Consider the following 13,343-nt stretch of genomic DNA (forward strand, 5'->3'; position numbering starts at 1 on the left):
ACGACGACATGTAAAAATACAGCCTCGTCAAAAGAAGTGCAGGACACGTCTTTCAGATGTAATTTGAGCCGTTCTTTATTGAACTCAATGAAGCACAGCTCAAAATTTACGGCTCTCAGAGAAGCCTCGCAAAATGCGAGGAGGAGCATTTACGTCTGAAACGAGGCAGCTGTTTTCTCCTGAAAACAGCCTGTCTTTTCAGACGTAAAAGCCTGCTACCGTGTGCACATACCCTTAATTGGACCAAAATGTAGTACACTGTATTTAGAACCAAGTACTGCTAATATTTACAGCATAAACATTAAGTAAGGCAGAATCTATAGTGTCCAATAAAACGAGTTAGTTAAGGCTGTGTTCACATGTTATGGTTATGCCCCAGTTTTATTGCGGCTTTGCCATGTGTACACAGCCTTAGGCCTTCATATCGGCACATTTTAGTGTCCATATTACAGCTGCAACACCGATACCTTCTCTGGTTTAATTGGACTGAACTTGGATCACACTAGAACCCCATTGCAATCTTAGTTTGTTTCAGTTGAGCCATGGGAGGTCCGGGTGTTGTGACCGTAATATGGGGCCCGTATTAAGACTGTGTGAAAGCGGCCTTACCATGAAGTATAAAAACCTGTGAAACTACCTGCATTTCAACCAGGACCATCTACGACTTCACTGATGTTAAGATTTCCTACTTTCAAACAAAGAGAATAAAAATAACATGCGGTCTTTGTTTCTTTTAACAGTTTGGCCTCTTTTGAAAGATACATCCAATATGTGAATTGTATAAATAGTTAAGCGTTCATGCTTACAATATTTGTATAAAGCAAAGCGACATTGTACAAAGCGGCAAATGTGGAGCCGCTACTAACGCATGTTATATATCTATGATTGAAAAGTTGATGAGAAACACATATTCTTACGTATTTTGAAGATTTTATGCTATAATTTTTTCTCAGGCAAGGTGACTCGTTAATTGGAGATACTGAGAAATAGTATTCTAACAGACCAATCTTTACTATAACTCTTTTTCATTCATGAATTTTTTTATAAAGATGGTGCGTGATACAGTTGTTATTGTATCTCTACTGTAGGTTAACAAGAAGAAACGGCAGACAGTGTTGAGTAAAGCTACTTTTACACGACCTGACCTGGGCCGTGCAAATGAGCACCGATCAACGAGACAGCTCATTGATCGGCACTCGTTTGCTCCTTTCACAAGGAGCTATGTATGGGGACAAGCGCTCGTTACTCCGATCACTCTCCCCATACATTATCATCATGTCGGCAGCACGTCTCCGTTTTCACAGGGAGATGCGCTGCCGACAACGATAATATTTCAGTATTTAAAACGATACGATCAGCGGATGAATGAGCGTTTGCTCGTTCATCTGCTGATCGATGCCCTGTTTACACAGGCTAATTATCAGTAACGAGCGTTCCTTGAACACTCATTTGCCCGATAATTGGCCCGTGTAAAAGGGACTTTACACAGGACTCCGGGATCAACCTATACACACAATGTTTGTTTCATGCTTGTGATCGTTGAGGCATGTAGATCAGCATTGAAGCTGCATACACGAAAAGGTAGAGGATTTTTAATCAAGAATACAGATGTGTCCTGCCTTATTTTCTCTCTAAATCCGACAGATGTATGGCGTAAGATGTTAAACAAATGTGTAAAGAAAAAACCTATACCTCCCTATGCCATCCGTCACCCATAGACTTCCATGTTATAAAAACGTATACGTTTAATGCATCCATTTTTACTGGATGCAATGTATACTTTTTTATGGGAGTTTATAGTTGATGGATAGCTCATGGAGGACATCTGTCAAAAGCATCCTTCGGATGTATACTTATTTTTACATGTTTGTTTAACATCTCGCGCCATACATTTCAATCTTAGAGATGTGTATTAGGGGTATATAGGGGTGTATTATGTATAAATGTATGGAAAAGTGTATTACTTAGGACAACCGTGAGCTGTAAATTTAAATATTCATGATGATGCAATGTTTTAGAGTTTCATCTCACTCCTGAACTGTAGCGAAAAACTCCAAACACAAGGAGTTTAGTTTTGTATGTTGGAAACATGATGTCATTTTTTTGCCCTTAATATTTTAATTAAAAATAAAATATTTTTCTATACATTTGTCTTTTTACTGTCTTTCTTAGGCCAATTTTGAGAAATATTAATGTGAATATTAGGTCACTAATCATAATTAATGCTTACCTCCTTTTTATTTAGGGCCCTTTCACATCAGCGTTCCTTTCCGCTGAGGGCTTCCGTCGGAGGTTTCCGTCGGGTTAACCCCTCAGCGGTAAGGAACACTGATGTGAACACTGCCTTAGTCTTGGGTGATTTTTAGCTCTTCTCCATGAGAGCAGAGTTGTGATCAGTGACTCCAGCTTACTTGAAGAAGACTATTGAATGACCATCTGAAAACAACCTCATTGTCAGTTCTGATGACATCAGAGATTCAGGCTGTAATCTGTTCATTCAGATTGGCTGCTGTGTATAAGCATACACCCATTACAAGAACACAACTCCGTGAATAGGGAGCTTATTTTCATTACAGCATGATTATAAACTACAACCGACCATACTGCCAGTGAGAAAAAAAGAACACTATCAGTTTCCAAACTTATACAAATTAACTTTACTAAGTGGGATCTCCTAGAGTTCCTCTGTTATTATCAGGACAACAGTCTACTGTGATTGCAGTTTTCCACAGAAACTGTTTCAAGGACATATCTTAGAATTATTTATTTAGCAAAAATGTGGTTTGAGCCAAAAGTCAGTATGACCTTTGTAACTTAAGACAAGTACAGAATAAGTAATGCAATGTATCTACAAACTTAATTATTTATGTTGATTGATTTTATATGTGAACTGTAAAAGGGTGAAAAAAGGGGACACACATTTAGGCTTCGTTCACATCTGCGTTGGGGGCTCTGTTAGGGGCCTCCATTGCAGATCTGGCATTGATTACCGGATATTACCGGAGACAGTGGCGCAGCATGAAGTCAATGGGTTCCGTCGGTCGGCGGCGGTGTTCGTTGTGCAAAGGAACCCTTGCTTACATTATTTCCCTGCTCTACTCCTCTGACAGAGCAGGACAACGGAATGACACAATGCAGGTGTGAACCCAGCCTGACCCTTTCCCTGCTGAAGACGTATCTCATACATCCTTGTAGTGTGGCACTTCAGTAACCGAGGACCTATCTGTTACATCCTTGCTATTAAAGGCTCTAACTCAGACAAGGTCGCAGCCTGAGCCATGATCTAGCCCAAGCTAGAATAGGTTGAAGTGGAAGCTGCATTTACTTGCAGCTCTCACTTCAGCCCGTGCTACTAAATGTTGTAGCTCAGGCTACATTGCAACTTTAAAACAAGACCAGGATCTAGACTCTGGCCGCCATCCCGCCTGAGCATGAGCAGGATAAAGTAGGAACTGCATATACTTGTAGCTCTCTCTTCAGCCCTTGTGAGGAGAAGGGGAAAGGGGGGGGGGGGGACAGCAGAGACAGGCCTACAAAGTTCAGGGAGAGGAGGAGAATCTGTGATCTTCCTCCTATCCCATATGGCTTCCATAAGGTTTCAGTCGACTGCGCTATTGTTTCCACCAAAAATATGGAAACCTTACGGAACGGAGACAAATGGAAACCATTTGAAATGGAAGTATTACCATTACAATCAATGGTAATGCAAACAGAAGCTATGGTTTCCGTTTGCCTTTCTGTTCATGGGCTCCTCTGATGGAAAGGTCTGACGGAACCCATGAACGGAAGGATGATGCTGATGTGAACACACACTTAGTCACAAATTTGAATTTTCGCACAAGTTCTGCATGTAATTACTGTTTCATGCAAGTTGCTTGAAGGTGGTTGTGTGTATTAATTATTAAATTGTATTTTTATACACGTATGCTGTGCACTCTCAAAAAAAAATAATTTTAGTAGTAGCTGTTTGCAGTGTGCACTATTTATTTTTAACTTATTTGTGGATGACAGCCAACTATTGCATGGCCTCTGCTTTTGAGAGCACAAGCTCCTGTTGATATACAGCATACAATTGCTTGCGGCATATATGAATTTAACACACTTTAATCTATTCATTTTACATTGTTTTGTGTGTAAACCTCTGCGTGTATGTAAGTTATTAGATTCAAACGTATGTTTTAATTAAAGATAATTCTTGTTTGTCAGAAAATCATGTGATGGTGGACATGACTGCCAACAGCACATCAAGATAATTGCAATCGGCAGTAAATATATATGGTTTGGGGGGTGCACTCATTTTTAAAGGTATTTTATAGGTTGCTACTTCTTTTTTAAAATTTCAAGCTTAAAATTAGATTTTTGGTCTCTGTTATAGGCTATTTAAGTAGTATATATGAACTCTGCTCATCTTAAACTTTTATTTTTAGAAGGTTCTGTGTGTCTAATTTTCTGCATGAAAAATTACTGTTTGACACAAAATGGCACAAAGGTGTGTTTGTATAAAGTGTCATTTTGACAATGTGCCAGGTGTCTACTTTCAGAAAATACATGGGTATGGGGGTTTATTAGGATTTTTTTTACATTGTAACTCAGGTTTTATGTGTACATTTATTTGTACAAAGTGGGAAAATGTCCTGACTACTACAGGTGCAAAATATCTAAAAACCAGCAAAAGGGTTAAAGTTGTTTTTTTTCCATCATAGACATTTATGGCACTTTTACAGGATATGCTATAAATGTCTGATTGGTATGGTCCCACATCTAGGACCCCCATCTATTGGGAGAATGAGGGACCATAAACTCTGTGAGTTGAGGAGGCCAGTAGCAAACTCAGTAGAATTTTCAATAACTTCATTCAATGAAGAGAGTTGTGCACATGCTCGGCCACCTCTTCATTTAACCTCTGCCTGGCTGCGGCCTCTGCCTCACCTCATGGAGCAGGGATCATGGGACTCCTATTCTCCTGAGGATATGCCATAAATGTCTATGTTGGGAAAACCCCTTGGTCGGAGCTACATGAACAATGAGGAAGGGCCTTATGAGCAATCACATTTTCCTCTATTTCCTCCAGGAGAGAAGAACACAAGACAAAAGACCATTAAAACTAGAAAAACGCCCAAACCTTCTAGCAAAACATAAAAATGACAATATCTGTTCATGTAGCTATATGAGTCATATCTTCTGAAACAGAGAGGTTCAATGTGACCGGTAAGGTCAATGAATGACTGATAAAGAAACAGCTCGTCGTGTCCTATTTCCAGTTTCTAAGGCTGAGTATCTGCTGGTTTAGCCTGTGTACACAGCAATCGTCTGTTCAAATGAATCACTTCAAGCAGGATGCACATTTCCATTTGTGTGAGACAGCAAACATGATTAACTCGTAAACATGGACGGTGAGAAAATCGAGCTGAAGATACCGCAACGCTGAGGTTTAGTAAGGAGAGACTAAAACAAACAGATAGCAAATAATGGAATGATGAATAGGACATTTATGTCAGGGACACAAGCTCTGCTGCAGGAAAACGAATACTCCCATTATTCCTAAATATATCTACCTAGTCAGTAATGTCATTTCAAGTATGACAACAACCGATAAATTCTGGGATTTACACTTAGACACCATAAATATATATCTATCTGAAATGAGGGTTGCCACCAGGCTGGTAAATCTCTGGCCTGGCTGGTATTTAGACTGGAGAACAGTGTGTGTGCAGTCAGGTTACTTCCTATGTGTATTGGATACTCTTCCTTTTGCCGGGCTGTGCAGCCTTAGGAACATCAGAAACATCCGGAGTCAGAGATCACCGGGGACAAGACAGCAGAGAGCCAGACATTCACATTCAGCAGTCGGACATTTGCACAATGACGGCCTGTGCACCCCAGAGAGTCGAACGTAGGTCGAAGGATACTGACTGAGTTACAGGAAGCCATTGTCTGTCTAAAGCTTCCAGACCTACTCGGTATGAAGTCACACCTCTAAAAACGTGCCGGTTTTGTGGTGTTATTTGTGGCAACTTGCGCAAGATCACAACAAAAAATGCCACAAAACCAGCACGTGTAAATACACCACAATCCTGGCCGATACTTTTGGGTGGAGAAGGTGGCCACCCAATCTGAAAGACTTACCCTCATATTAAACATACATACAGTATATCCTATTTACTACATGTTATAGTTTGTCATAGTTTCAGTCTTTTGGAATAATGTTCAGACACACTGTGCAGATGGTATGGTTAATCGAACATGCCAAGGCTGCAGATGACTTTTCTACCTAGAGGGGGTGCAGTAATGCTCATGGGCGGATGTCAATCTGCAGTAATTGTCTAGCAGTGTTGCGTTGTACTTGAGCATAGCAATGTTACGCAGTTGTACACAAATGTCAACACATCATCTGCCGCTACAATGGTATTTGTTCTCACCTTATCCTAGGCTGATCATATGTAGCTTCATATTGAGGGATAAAATTTGCTGTGAAGCAATGGAATTACCTCTCTATAGCATCGTGTGACGGTTGAGGTGACCACAAGATCAACAGGGACATAGTATATGTCCAATAGGTCGCAAATGTCTATAACTAGATATGTGATATTTAATATGTGGGAGTAACAGTTATACATATCATTCAAACCCATTACTATTCATTGATTTCTTACTAATAAGGACCCCAAGTTGACACATGCCGTACTATGACCAAATAATACAATCATAGAGTGACCAAATAATATGACCATAACAAGAGTAAGATAAAGATACCAAATAACATTCGCATAGAGACGATTTATAGGACATATTCGTGATACAGTCTGGACAAAGGAATTTAGTTCTAATATAGAAGTGTAATAAGCCACAAGTAAATCTAATAACTCAAGGTTGATGTATTGCAGTTTAGGTTCCTCTTACACGGCCTGACATGGGCCATGTAAACGAGCATAGATTAACGAGATAGCTCGTTGATCGGCGCTCATCTGATCCTTTCACAAGGAGCTATGTATGGGCACAATCGCTCGTTACCATACATTTTCATTATGTCGGCAGCACATTTCCCTGTTTACACACGGAGATGTGCTGCCGACAACAATAATATTTTTGGCTGCATAAATGATAAAATCAGCCAATGGCTGAGCATTTGCCGTTCATTGGCTGATTGTTGTCCTGTTTACATAGGGCTATGATCAGGAACGAGCGTTCTGTGAGCGCTTGTTTGCCCGATAATTGGCCCATGTCAAAGGGCCTGAACTCTTTTTTTCTTCACTATCTGGTGAAGAGCCTCATGAAATCTTCTTTCACCCCTTCCGCTGCAGCTTGTTTTTATTTTTCATTTTTCATTCCCAACTCCCAACTTCCAAGAGCCATTTAAATGAACCATATAATGTACTGAAAAACTTTTTGTACATTTTTTTGTGGAGTAGAATGGGAAAAAAACAGCACTTCCGCCATTGTTTTATGGGTTTTGTTTTAACGGCATGCACCGTGCAGTAAAAATTACATGTTAACTTCATTCTGCGGGGCAGTATGACCAAAAAGATTTTCTAATAGTTTTCCTGTTTTATTACTTTTACAAAATATAAACACTTATTTTGTGTCGATATATTCTGAGACACAATTTTTTTATTTTTCCCATGATGAAGCTGTGTAAGGGGAGTTTAAGAGGACAGACCTGTGGGCATTCATTAGGCCCCCAGCTGCCATAACAAACCATATGCCCCCCGGCATCTAACCGCATAGATGGCACGGTCGCTATTGAGTGTGGCTTATAAGCGGTTAAACGGCCAAGATCAGGGTTATCTCCCACCCTGAGGGTATGTTCACATGGCAGCGTCCGTAACGGCTGAAATTACGAGGCTGTTTTCAGGAGAAAACAGCACCGTAATTTCAGCCGTAATGGCATGTTGAAGCGCTTTTTGCTGCGTCCATTATGGACGTTAAATGGAGCTGGTTTTCCATGGAGTCCATGGAAAACGGCTCCATTTACGTCTGAAGAAGTGACAGGCACTTCTTTGACGCGGGCGTATTTTTTACGCCCCGCCTTTTGACAGCGGGGCGTAAAAAAAATTACCGTCTGCACAGAACATCGTAAGACCCATTCTAATGAATGGGCAGATGTTTGCCGACGCTATCGAGCCGCATTTTCGGACGTAAATCGAGGCGTAAAACGCCGGAATTACATCCGTAAATAAGCCGTGTGAACATACCCTGACTGTTAGAGCAGGGTGTCGGCTGTAATATACAGCTGACAACCGCTGCATATAGAGCAGCTACCCCCTCCAACTTCGGCCATATATGTACGGCAGATATCAGGAAGGGGTTAAGATACTACTTGCCTTTGTAGAATTTTCTGGATGGATATCTTTGTTTAATTAACAATGTCTGGCACCATGCTGCCCCCATAACCAGAGCCTACCGTGCTGCTGCTCCCCCTCTCATAAGCTACATCGGCAATGCTCCTGCCCCCTTCCCCCCCATGGATAATGCCTGAAATGCTGCTGTGATCTCATCAACCAGATCGGCAGAACTGGTAAGAACCAGCCGAATCCCACACCTGAATACTTTGACAACAGTATTTAGATACAGGGCTAGGGCAGCAAGCTGAATCTTTGAAGGACGGTCTAGCTACGACTCTGCCCCTATCTTGATTTTACGAATGCCTATTGGGTTGATTAAACAGTGGCAGGAGCAGGTGATTAATGTGAATGTTTGTCAGATAGTAAAAACGCAGACAGCGCACAACATCTGCCAATTTTTTCCACTGCACAAATCTGTATATGGAAAGTCCACTCTTTGTACAGGTCAATAAATCCTATTGACAAACCCTGTCAGCTGCAGATAACATGAATAGATACAAAAGGATTATTGGTGCAGGACAGTTTTAGTAAGGTCTTTGTCTGTGCGTGGTCATAGTAATAATAATAAGCATCATTATATAGCGCTTAAATAACCCGCAGAGCTTTACAACTAATTCATATATGTTTGTAATACTATTGCTTATCCCTTTGATGAGCTGTTTCCATCTCATGTCAATGTTCATCTTAAAGGTGAGCAAACAACTGAGATATTTGTAGGCAGAACCAGACAATTTTTACGGGATCTCCTGTAATCCCGCAATCTATGACTGGCGGTAGACAGTAGATTGCCAGCAGATTGAGCCCTGACCAAAATTGGTTCTATCACCAAATATATCATGTCTATAGACATAGCCACCGTAAAAGCGGAGGTAGAAGTCGTCTTATAATATCTACTTACAGACAAGGTACTGGGCAATACAGAACACAAAGACTAGCAGGCTGGCTATTCCAACAACCTCTCCCTCCCTGACCCTAACGTTGGGACTTTCGTAATTTCTTATTTTTATTTGTTTTTGCTAAAACTGGGTGACAACTAATATGGCCTCCACTGGAACTCCCACTGGTAATAATAATTCAGATATCCTAGACTCTTGAATTGCAAATCTGCATCATTACATACTTCCCCCCACTCCCACATTTTTCCATATGTAGGCATATTTGTTTTTCTGGACACTGGAAAAGTTGGATGACTATCCAAGCAGGACTTGTAATGAAAGTCATATTGGTTATGCCCAACTTTTTCAAGAAAGTATAACTAAGGCCCTGTTTACATCATGCTTGTGATGTACGTTAAGTATGTATGCCAGGAAAGCGCTCGGCGTACATGCCAAATGTGTCTATGGGGCTCCATTCACAGAAATGAAAAAAAACCCTGGTAGTTGGCGGGCACTAGAACATCATATATACAAAATAGCCACCGGCAAAGAACCCCTATTTCCCAACTACCACTAAATAATTATTATTATCTTTATTAAGCTATATAAGCAAACAGATGAACCACATATATGTTTAAACAGAACACGTTGTTTAAAAAGTGCTCAGAGCCTCAGGGTGTGGGGCTCTGAGTAATTTTTAAACAACGTGCTTTGTTGATGGACCCTGTGACTTTACTGTTGATTTGGCTCTGCGTTCTGCAGCCGCCGACCATTATTAGAACTGTGTACTATATACTGCATAGGCATTATCCTATGGTACTACTCCTCCAGCAACATGCATGTTTACTTTTAAACATATATGTGGTTCGTCTGTTTGCTTATATAGCTTAATAAAGATAATAATAATTATTTAGTGGTAGTTGGGAAATAGGGTTTCTTTACCGGTGGCAATTTTGTATATTTGGGGCTCCATTAGCTCGACGCAGCTTGAAAGAGTCTACTTTTTCCCAGGGACGGCTCCAGGTTTATGTGGGCCCTTTGGCGACACAGACTTAGTGGGCCCCTTTGCGGGGAACTCACGGCAGCAGTAAAATGGCAGAAAACGTCACTTTGTGTCCCCACATAGAAGTTAGACCCTGTTTATGCTCCCATAAACAAGTTAGGTCCCCAGTTTGTATCCCCATAAATTTAGTGCCCACTGTAGATAGTGCCATGCAGCCCCCCTCCCAGGAAGTGCCACACAGCCCCCCTCCCAGGTAGTGCCACACAGCCCCCTCCCAGGTAGTGCCACACTGTCCCTCGCCCAGGTAGTGCACACAGCCCCCTGCCTCCCAGGTAGTGCCACACAGCCCCCCTCCTAGGTAGTGCCACGCAGCCCCCCTCCCAGGTAGTGCCACACAGCCTTCCTCCCTGGGAGTGCCACACAGCCCCCCTCCCTGGTAGTGCCACACAGCCTCCCTCCATATATGGACAGTGATGTCAGGGGCAACCCCAGAGCCGCAGTCCCGGGCAGAGCGCTACTGGCACTCTGCCTGGGACTCCTGCTCTACTCCTGGCAGCACTCTCTATATATGTCCAAACAGAAGAGATATGGACAGCACAGTAGAAAAAAACCTCCAGGGATCCGACTTGTAAATCCCCAAATGTAGACAAAAAATGTAGACAAAAAAAACAGGAAAAGAGGCGGCACTCCAAGAATCTCATCAAAAAGGATAAATTTATTCACCCATCAGTGCAATAGGATGCAACGTTTCAGCTGCTCCATGCAGCCTTTGTCAAAGGCTGCATTGAGCAGCTGAAATGTTGTATCCTATTGCACTGATGGGTGAATAAATGTATCCTTTTTGATACGACTCTTGGAGTGCTGCCTCTTTTCCTGTTTTTTTTGCTCTCCATATATGGATAGTGATGTCCGGAGCAGAGCTAAAGTCCTGGGCAGAGCGCTAGCAAAGGCTCTGCTCCAATACTCTGGCTCTGGAGTAGCCCCAGACATAACTGTCCATATATGGATAGTGTTGTCAGGGGCAATCGCAGAGCCAAAGTCCCTGGCAGAGGGCTACTAGCAATCTGCCTGGGACACTGCTTTGCTTCTGACATCTCAGGGGCTTCCCCAGAGGCGGAGTCCTGTAGCAGAGCCGCTTCTAGTGCTCTGTCTGGGACTCCTTCTCTCCTCCTGGCATCACTATCCATATATGGACAGTCATCACTGTCCATGTATGGACATTGATGTTAGGGGCAACCCCAGACCCGGAGTCCCGGACAGAGCGCTTTTGGCACTCTGCCTTAGAGTCTGCAGCCTAGTAAATGGCAGAGTAGGGAGCTACCTAAGGATTAAGATACTATTGAATGTGGCGTCGCTACTGCTGTAGCAGCCATAGCGGCTGCTAGCGAGCCCACTAGGCATGGGGGGCCGTGACGGCGGGCGGCATGGACCCTGCTATGGCTTCTACAGCGGTAGTTACGCCACCTCCTAGACAAAGGGCTCCCTCAAGAAGCAGAATCCCATCGACAATACTCCGGCGGGGGATTCCACATCTGGAGGAGCCATGATGGCAGCATCAGTACCTGCCAGCCGAGTGGGCCCCTGAAGGGTAGTGGGCCCCGGCTCTGCCAGTTGCTGACGCCAGCCCTGCTTTTGGCCACTGTCTGCTTGTATAGCTACTTTTATTTAAATTTGGAACAGCATAGTAGACTACACCATTCTATGAAATGGGATCCCACAAAAAAAGTATACAGTGCAGTATATGGTTTTTTAAACGTGGAAGCCTATATGTGAGCTATGGCAAATGTCACAGGCATCCGTTAAAAATATATATACGCAATGAGATTTTTGATAGCTTTTCATGACATATACTTTAAGCGGATGCCATATTAGACTATGGGAGATGAATGAATGTAACGTTTAACTGTGTCATCCATTACCCAGAAGCTATTATGGCATCACATAACGTATGCACATCATAAAAAGGTAGTGTAAGAGTTTATGGCATATACTGTACGTTAAACGAATCCCATAATAGTCTATGGGTGATGGATACCCGTCTTAGACATACATCATAGCCTTTTTTTTCGGCATATATGTTAAACGCAGGCCAAAAACGTATGGAGCCTAAGAAATGGCTGAATATAATTTTTCACAACCTGACAGAAAAGGAGAACTCAACGACAATTTAAAGGTGATTTCTCTAAGAATAATGCAAGTTTTGACTATAGCCTGGTCTGTTTGGTGACATAATGCATCTTCTAGAAAAGATAAAGTATGTTTTATCTCATCAACCTCACCAAGTCCTGTTTGTTTTGTGTGAAATTAAAGGCATCATATATTTTTCAAAAAATTGGCTTATTCTGAAAATACAGTACCTTTATTTATTGGGGAACAGGTTTTTTTAAAACTTTGAAAATTAAAATGAAGATGCATAGCACCATCTAGAGACTATACATAAACATTTCCATGTCCTCTTTTTGCCTCACGATATACATGTATTTTTATTGCACACGCAATAAAAGTAGTTAGTGGTTTGTAATATTTATCATTAATAATACTAAAATCAGCATTAAAAGTTATAACCATTAACAGAAAACTTCTGATATCTCACAGTGACATATCAGAAGTTTTTATCTGTGAGAGTCCAAGCTCTGAGACCAGGGACAGCCTTATAAGTGTGCAACCTGTGCGATTTCTCAGGGCACACCAGCCATCCTTGCTGGCACCCGAGGGTATTGTTCATCACAAATTTTAATATTAATCAAATTGCACTATTATTAAATTACTTTATGTATGGAGATATTATTTGGTAACTGTTTGTTGGTATTATTTGAGCACTGTATGATAATATACTTAAGCATTGTGTCGCACAACTACTAAAGTGGTTTTCTGGTACTTTGATAATTATGGCCTATACTTAGGAAAGGGCATCAATTGAATACATCGATTCACTCCTTGAAAAAGCTGTATACGCGAAACGCGCGTCAGGGCGCTTCCTTTCCTTTGTGCTACTTGAACACCTCTGACATCTATGGGTAAGACATACCAGGTCACATAACTTTGTTGGGGACTCTACCTAGTCTCAATTATACATCTTTTGTTACATCTTTTTAGACCTGTTTATTAGCATGAACATTCATA

The 13,343-nt window shown here is 41.7% G+C and overlaps 1 long non-coding RNA gene across 1 annotated transcript in view; it reads right to left on the bottom strand.

Moving 5' to 3' along the window:
- The window catches only part of LOC142662901 (uncharacterized), a 224,171-nt gene that overhangs the window by 27,623 nt on the left and 183,205 nt on the right, over positions 1-13,343 (bottom strand). The gene's annotated exons all lie outside the window — the stretch shown is intronic.

The sequence above is a fragment of the Rhinoderma darwinii genome, chromosome 11 (assembly GCF_050947455.1).
Source record: "Rhinoderma darwinii isolate aRhiDar2 chromosome 11, aRhiDar2.hap1, whole genome shotgun sequence".
Classification (NCBI taxonomy): Eukaryota; Metazoa; Chordata; class Amphibia; order Anura; family Rhinodermatidae; genus Rhinoderma; species Rhinoderma darwinii.